Source organism: Eriocheir sinensis, chromosome 11, assembly GCF_024679095.1.
Source record: "Eriocheir sinensis breed Jianghai 21 chromosome 11, ASM2467909v1, whole genome shotgun sequence".
Taxonomy (NCBI): domain Eukaryota; kingdom Metazoa; phylum Arthropoda; class Malacostraca; order Decapoda; family Varunidae; genus Eriocheir; species Eriocheir sinensis.
Window position 1 is genome coordinate 8,212,713 of NC_066519.1, and position 8,220 is coordinate 8,220,932.

At 41.0% G+C, this 8,220-nt stretch overlaps 1 pseudogene; it reads left to right on the forward strand.

The window, feature by feature from the left end:
- LOC126996805 (inhibitor of nuclear factor kappa-B kinase subunit epsilon-like) overlaps positions 1-7,691 on the forward strand; it is a 46,816-nt pseudogene extending 39,125 nt beyond the window's left edge.
- Positions 7,692-8,220: the final 529 nt, after the last annotated feature.

Genomic DNA, 8,220 nt, shown 5'->3' on the forward strand with positions numbered 1-8,220 from the left:
CCGAAGATATTTCATACCCCGAAGTGTTTTCATACAACACTGGGCCACGCATGCACAGTAGGGAGACATTTTTTTTCTCTTTTCTGAAAGGCGGAAAAAAGTAGCGATTATCGCTGGTTTGGTTTCAAAAGTAATGAAGATACCGATATATATTTAAATAAGTAGCGGATGGCCGATAACCCGATTTTGTTATCAGCGATAAAGTGTCGCGATAAATTATCGCGATAACGCCCAGCTATGCATTTTACCTCCTCCTTCCCTTTCGTACACATACATACACACAGGTAGCTGGACCGGGGGGTAGGGCGGTCAGAGGACGGTCAGCAGATTAAAATCTAGGAAATGCCTCCTTCCCTTTTGTCGTTTCCTCCATCTTTCCTTATTCTCTCTTCTTCCCTCCTTCCCTCTCCCCCCCCCCCCCACCCACCCACACCCACACCCACACACACACACACACACACACGCGCGCGCGCGCACACACACACACACACGCACAGATTCAGATTCAGATTCAGATAGTTTATTGACCACAGAAAAAAAATATATATAAAATACAGAAGTTAAAAAGAAATTTTGGTCCATATTACAATAACTGACTCTTTTGAACTATACATCTATTTAGTAACCTTATTTAAAGCAAATAAACACAAAGATGCATATTGTATAAAGTAAATAAAACTTAGTAATGTTACTTAAAACACTTGAAATGTGTGTTATTTAAACTCACTAAAACTCCCATTAACGAAAAGACGAACCAACAAACATCTATATATAACATTAAATTGAAATACTAAAACATGAATCCCTATAAAATTTAGTACATCTGGTAAAGGAAATAAAACCACTAAAAAAAAAAAAAAAAATCCCAAAAAGTAAAATATGCACAACTAAACGTCACATATAAAAATGAACAGCATATACTAAAACAATGAACTTCCATAAAACTAGAAATTTGTAAATTCTTACATTCAATACATCTGATAATTATTATAATGCTACTAAGACTCACAAAAACCTAAAAGATGAACTAGCAAAACATCACACACACAAAATAATAATAATAATAATAATAATAATAATAATAATAATAATAATAATAATAATAATAATAATAATAATAATTGTTCTTTTCCATAACCCAGGAATTGCTCTGCCTAAAATCAAATACAGCACGTTTGTCAAGCGATAATAAGCATGCATTCTAGTACAAGGCCAGTATTTTATGAATAACAGCACACACATTACTATAGTCTGTTCTACCAAGCAATAACTCCTCGACAGTTGTAATATTGTACATATTTTTAAGGTGCAGGGACAAGGGACGACTCTCAATAACGTGTGTTTCCGTCTACACCAGGCCGCAGGGGCACAGCCTCTCCTCCAAGGGGAGGCGGCCCCGCCCCCGCAGGTTCCAACGACTTTTCTCCACCGCCAAGGAGTGTGCATTTAATCGCAGTCTTGTCCATGAAATACGTTCCTTATCATTAACCTATTGATTGTTTTTGTATATTTCATGCACAACTAGATTTAGATCTATTTTCTCGTAAAAATTTAACCTATTAGAACCAGAGTTAATAATATTTAATCTCATATTCTGTTTGGCTTCTTCTACATCATCAACATTGTTAAAAGTGAGGTCAGTGATGTACCTAGACACTTGGTCGTTGTAACTCATCACCAGCCTCACTGCGTGCATCAACGGGTCGTCATCCATAGTGTTTCTTTCTGGCCACATCTTATGGAAAAATTTTCTCTGTTTGGCTTTAATTAGGGCTTTAAGTGAAGGCAGTCCTAATTCCACCATGCATATGTCATTGTTAGTTGTCTTCCTTACACCCAATAATTGCTTTATGCACCATTTATATTGTTTTTCTATGGGTTTTATATCACAGTTGAGCCACGATTCACATCCATAAAGCACTGAAGTTGTAACAGCTGCATCGAACACTTTTTTCTTAATAGAGAATGGTATATCGTTATTCCTATTTACAAATTATATGAACTTTAAAACATGACACATCTTCTTGTTGGCATGAAGATTTACAGCTGTTGAGGGTGATCCATCATCAGTGATAGGACTTCCTAAATATGTACCTGATGGAGTGCCTCCTATTGTCCTTAAAAACTGTGCCTCCGTGCTGTCACCCTGCCTGGTCAAACTCTTTCGCCTCTGCCTGTCAACATCTACCTTTCCTTCTTGCTGGAAGTATGCCTTCATACAGCCTGTACCTAAGAAGGGTGACCGCTCCAATCCCTCAAACTACCGTCCTATTGCTTTACTTTCTTGTCTATCTAAAGCTTTTGAATCAATCCTTAACCGGAAGATTCAAAAGCACCTTTCCACTTCTGACCTTCTATCTGATCGCCAGTATGGGTTCCGCAAGGGGCGTTCTACTGGTGATCTCCTAGCCTTCTTAACTGACTCTTGGTCATCCTCTCTTAGCCGTTTCGGTGAAACTTTTGCTATTGCGCTGGACATATCAAAAGCTTTTGATAGGGTCTGGCACACATCTTTGCTTTCTAAACTTCCCTCCTACGGTTTCTATCCTTCTCTCTGTACCTTTATCTCCAGTTTCCTTTCTGACCGTTCTATTTCTGCCGTGGTAGACGGTCACTGTTCTTCCCCTAAATCTATTAACAGTGGTGTCCCACAGGGTTCTGTCCTATCTCCCACTCTATTTCTGTTGTTCATTGATGATCTTCTTTCCAAAACGAACTGTCCTATCCATTCCTACGCCGATGATTCCACTCTGCATTATTCAACTTCTTTTAATAGAAGACCCACCCTTCAGGAACTTAACGACTCAAGGCTGGAGGCTGCAGAACGCTTAGCCTCAGACCTTACTATTATTTCCGATTGGGGCAAGAAGAACCTGGTGTCCTTCAACGCCTCAAAAACACAGTTTCTCCACCTATCCACTCGACACAATCTTCCAAACAACTATACCCTATTCTTTGACAACACCCAGCTATCACCTTCCTCAACACTAAACATCCTCGGTCTATCCTTAACTCAAAATCTCAACTGGAAACTTCATATCTCATCTCTTACTAAATCAGCTTCCTCGAGGCTGGGCGTTCTGTACCGTCTCCGCCAGTTCTTCTCCCCTGCACAGTTGCTGTCCATATACAGGGGCCTTGTCCGCCCTCGTATGGAGTATGCATCTCATGTGTGGGGGGGCTCCACTCACAGCTCTTCTGGACAGAGTGGAGGCAAAGGCTCTTCGTCTCATCAGCTCTCCTCCTCATACTGATAGTCTTCTACCTCTTAAATTCCGCCGCAATGTTGCTTCTCTTTCTATCTTCTATCGATATTTCCACGCTGACTGCTCTTCTGAACTTGCTAACTGCATGCCTCCCCCCCTCCCGCGGCCCCGCTGCACTCGACTTTCTACTCATGCTCATCCCTATACTGTCCAAACCCCTTATGCAAGAGTTAACCAGCATCTTCACTCTTTCATCCCTCACGCTGGTAAACTCTGGAACAATCTTCCTTCATCTGTATTTCCTCCTGCCTACGACTTGAACTCTTTCAAGAGGAGGGTATCAGGACACCTCTCCTCCCGAAACTGACCTATCTTTCGGCCACCTCTTTGGATTCTTTTTAGGAGCAGCGAGTAGCGGGCTTTTTTTTATTAATGTTTACTTTTTTGTGCCCTTGAGCTGTCTCCTTTGCTGTAAAAAAAAAAAAATGTAGTTATCACAGTAATCTATTTTGCTATCAACATAATATTGCCTTTCTATCTTCATTGTTACCATTCACAACCATAAACTTTGTCTTATTACTGTTAATTACCATGCCATACGATCTACAAAAGCTATATAAAATACTTATTTTTTTTATCATTCCTTCTTTGGTTGTAGACAGCAGTACTGTGTCGTCCATCATAACTAACACATGTAGCCATGAGAGAAAGCCGTCGAACACCGACAGTAGTAGCAATTAAAGCAGTTCCTATAACACTACTTGTATACTTATACAAAGCGGCTAAAGCTAACAGTATTGTCGCTCCACACCCCAGCTGTTTTAGACATGTAAATAAATTTATCCTTGGTACACAGTCATATGCACGGCTAAAATCAACAAATGTTACAAATAATTTAAACTTCTTTCTTCTCGCAACATCCATCAACAATCTGAGTGTGAGTAAATGTTCTGTGCAACCCCGCCCCGCCTGGCTGCCTGCCTGCTCGCGGTACTTCACGAACCACTGACTGAGTCGAGCACACAACACCATGTCGTACACCTTGGCCAGGCTGTTAATCACATTTATAGGTCTATAATTACTAGGTTCTAACTTAGATTCACGTTTGGAAATTGGGAACGTTTTTGCATTCATCCAACCAGTAGGGTATGAACCAGTCATAAACAGTGAATTAAATAAAGTAGCAATGACCATAATCCATCTAGCAGGTAGCCACTTAAGCAAAGCTGGTGGTAAGCCATCCGGGCCACTAGCTTTGTTAGACTTTAAACTTTTTATTTGGGTTTCTATCTCTATTGGCCTGATCGGTTCGTGTACCACGGGAATGGTAACATGCGTGAATAGTTCGTCCACATCCAAATATTCAGTATTTGGCGGATTGAATATTTCTTCAAAGTAGGTTTTGAATGTGTCATCACTGGGTTTAGAGTCATTACTATTATCATATTCCGTTAATTCGCCACGCCAGTTAATTGCCTGCCATAGTTTTTCACGGTCTTTATCCTCCAGCATTCTTTCCCATTTGCCACGCGCGTCCACTATGTACAAATGCCGCGCTGTTGTCTCGACGGCGGCTGCTGGAAGCACACCCATACAGCACCTCGGCTAAGTTCGATGCTACTTGGTTCATGTCATCATGTGCTTGTGTTTGTATGTCTATTTCGGTAAGTTTTAACAAAAATACATCACGATCAATATTTCTAAAATGTAATAATGGCTTTACACGCGAGACGGCACCTGTCACTGCCGGGGTGTACTCAGCGCTGTGCCCACCCAAGTTACCTGCTCGGGCTGCCAGTGTGTCCCGACAAGGGGAAGGGGGCTGCAATGAGACGATTATTGGTGCATGGTCCGAGGGCAAACATTCCCTATCTATGACATAAAAATGCTTTACATACTTAACCAACTTCTCAGACACAACGCATGTATCTAACTCAGATATCCACTTCCCGCCCCTCTTGAATGTCCTTCTGCTCATAAAGTGTGCATTACTCATTTTGAGGTTATTATCGACAAGCAACTTCTCTTCTATACACACACCCAATATAGCAGTAGCATTATCGTTAGGTGTGAGTACAGGGTCAGAGACAACAGGGCAGGAGTATGCCCGATAACCTAAGGCTCCGGGGAGGTCCTTAACAGATAGTCCTAGCCGATAGTTCATGTCACCGATTATAAAGCATCCATTGTTACATTTGAATCTTACTTAAATGTGCATAGTTAAAATATTCTGAGTCTGATGGGGGTATATAACATGGTCCAAACAAAACTTCTGGTACACACTTAAGTTTGGACCATACTTGATCGGTCGTATCCTTATCAACATCAAATACGTAACTATTTAAATTATTTTTTACAAATACACACGTTCCACCTCTATTATAATTTTCTTTATCACAGCTGACATACGAAACGTAACCTGGAAAGAAAATGGGCAAGTTTGTCTATCTCATTCAAACATGATATCATAATTATTTAATATAGACTCAACATGATCTTTTTCTATTTTTGTCTTGATCGAGTTAATGTTCCATGATATAATATTTATATTTTCCTGTGGTCTTTTTAAAAAGGATGTGGCCTCCACCTGTCAACCGCTACCCCGTCCCTGTACAATACTCTCTCCCTGTAGTCGAGACGGATATTACAACTAGCGTTTGACGGCTTTCTCTTCTCTTCTGTGTCTTTCAACCTTTTCCACTCTTTTCGTGCTTCAGGATGAGAGTCTTTCTTGATGTATATTCTCTTGTACGGTTCATTCATATTCTTCAGGCTCACCGTTTTTTCTAATATCGTGTCGTGTACGGATTTGGAGTCGACCTTGACGAGTAGGGGGCGTGGTCTATTACTTCCCGGTACATGTTGGCCCAGTCGCTTGTGTGACCGGACCACCATCTCCGGGCCAGCTTCCACAACACTCATCACCCTCTGAATCTTTGCTTCTTCTGTTGTTGCTCCATCTAGTGCCGTATGCTCGTCCGCCACTCCAAACAGTACTAGATTCGTCTCTCGCTTCTGCCGATCAACTTGCTCCATAAATAGTTGATGTCGCTTGATGATTGCAGATTGTCTCTCGATTGTTTCTGCCATATCCTTAATTCTTGCTTTATTCTCATTGTCAGTTTCCACCATCCTACATCGTCTGTCAGTTAATTCTTCCAATATTTTATTCAGCTTCTCATCCTGTTTCGCCATCCACGTTCCTCCATCATCGTCTGCTGATAATATTGCGTCGATGAGTTCCTCTTTCGTTACCCTGTTAAACTGGTGTCTTTGTAGTTTTTTGAGGTCAAAAATAGTTTTTCCTGACATGGTAGTTGATTGAAGGAATTGTTCTCACTGGCGTATAATATGTGTATATATAGGTCAAAGTTTGCTTGGAGTAAAGTAGTCGGCAACCAATGTAGTAAGTATGGCTTCTTGATCCCGTTACCATGGAGACGAGGGCTCTACTGTGCATGCGCGAGCCGCTCTTGCTTCGGCGATAGGGGGTGTAGACCAGGCCTCGAATATTTTCTTAGTTTATATCTTCTATGTCCCCAAACCACTACTCCAGACAATCTTGCCAGGGCTATCTTACGTTGGTTATACGGCGTTGTGCATGGTTTAGCGTCTGGCAAGTGTCAACGGCAACTGGAAAATCCCGTGAGAAGTGGCAGAGCTCCGTGTGGTTTGTTTACTGGTCCGCTATGGCACACACACACACACGCACACACACACAGCTCGGTCAATATTAATGGGTTCAGATATTTGTGTAAAGACCTGCTGAATGACATATAAAACCAGTCAAAACCAAAGGTAGGCCAAAACCTATTATCTTATGGAATGCAATACTGTTAAAATGTGTTTTACATGAGATACGTTCCCATATTGTATTTTAAGTGACACAGTAAAATATATGAGGGGTAGGGAGGCTCAAAAAATTTCATTTATGTGTTTCATATTCTTTAAGGGCCATCTCCGAAGAAGGTGGGTCTGGTAGGCTCAGCCAATGTCCCTCCTCTTCAGCGATCGGTAGTGGACGAAAAAGAAAACGAGCGAATACAGGAACAAACGGTAAGTTTCTACTTTTTTTTATATTGCTCACACACACACACACACACACACACACACACACACACACACACATATATATATATATATATATATATATATATATATATATATATATATATATATATATATATATATATATATATATATATATATATATATCTCAGACCATGTTGTAAATTGATAGTTATATGAAGATCACCTCTTCTAAGGAAAAAAATGTAATTTCACTGGTCCCTCTAATATTATTTTACCTTTCTTCAGACACCTGCAGGAAAAAGCAAGTCCGTCATGAGGGATCCTCTCAACCAAACAGTTCTCCACAGTCAAGGCCCAGCGGTTATAACCCGGGTCGGCCAGCAACAACACCCTCACCAACACCCGGTGAAATATGTCAACATTTCAACGGGGCTTTAACAACGATGGACGTGACTACCACCAGCAGACAACGGCGACATTGCATCATATTTCAACAACAACACTGACCGTCTTCGCGAGGCAGTAGAGTCTGTATTCCAAGGCTGCCAGCAGGTTAGACCTCCTTCTTTTAAAGTGTACGTGGACGTGCATGTGCGTTTAGTCAGAGAAGACCCCGACGATGGAGTCCAATATAGAGATATGTATCTGAGAAGTCATATGCAGGTAATTAGCTATGATGATATAGATTCATATGTACGTGAACTATCCGAATATTTTGTTAATCGGTTTGAACACGACATGTGAGACGAAGAGGGCAGTGGATTTACGTTAGATGAAATAGTTAGCGTAAAATTTTTCTTCTCTCTTATAATGCTGCACAATAGTATTGGAGAATATGTACCCTACCCTAAGGGTGTTCCAGGGAAAATACAAGTTATCAACCCTTCAGGACCCACGGACTGTGTTTTCCAAGTGCTAACAGCTTATCGCTATCTAAAGTCAAGAAATGTAGTTCCATCAGGCAGACAATGGGAGAATGCTT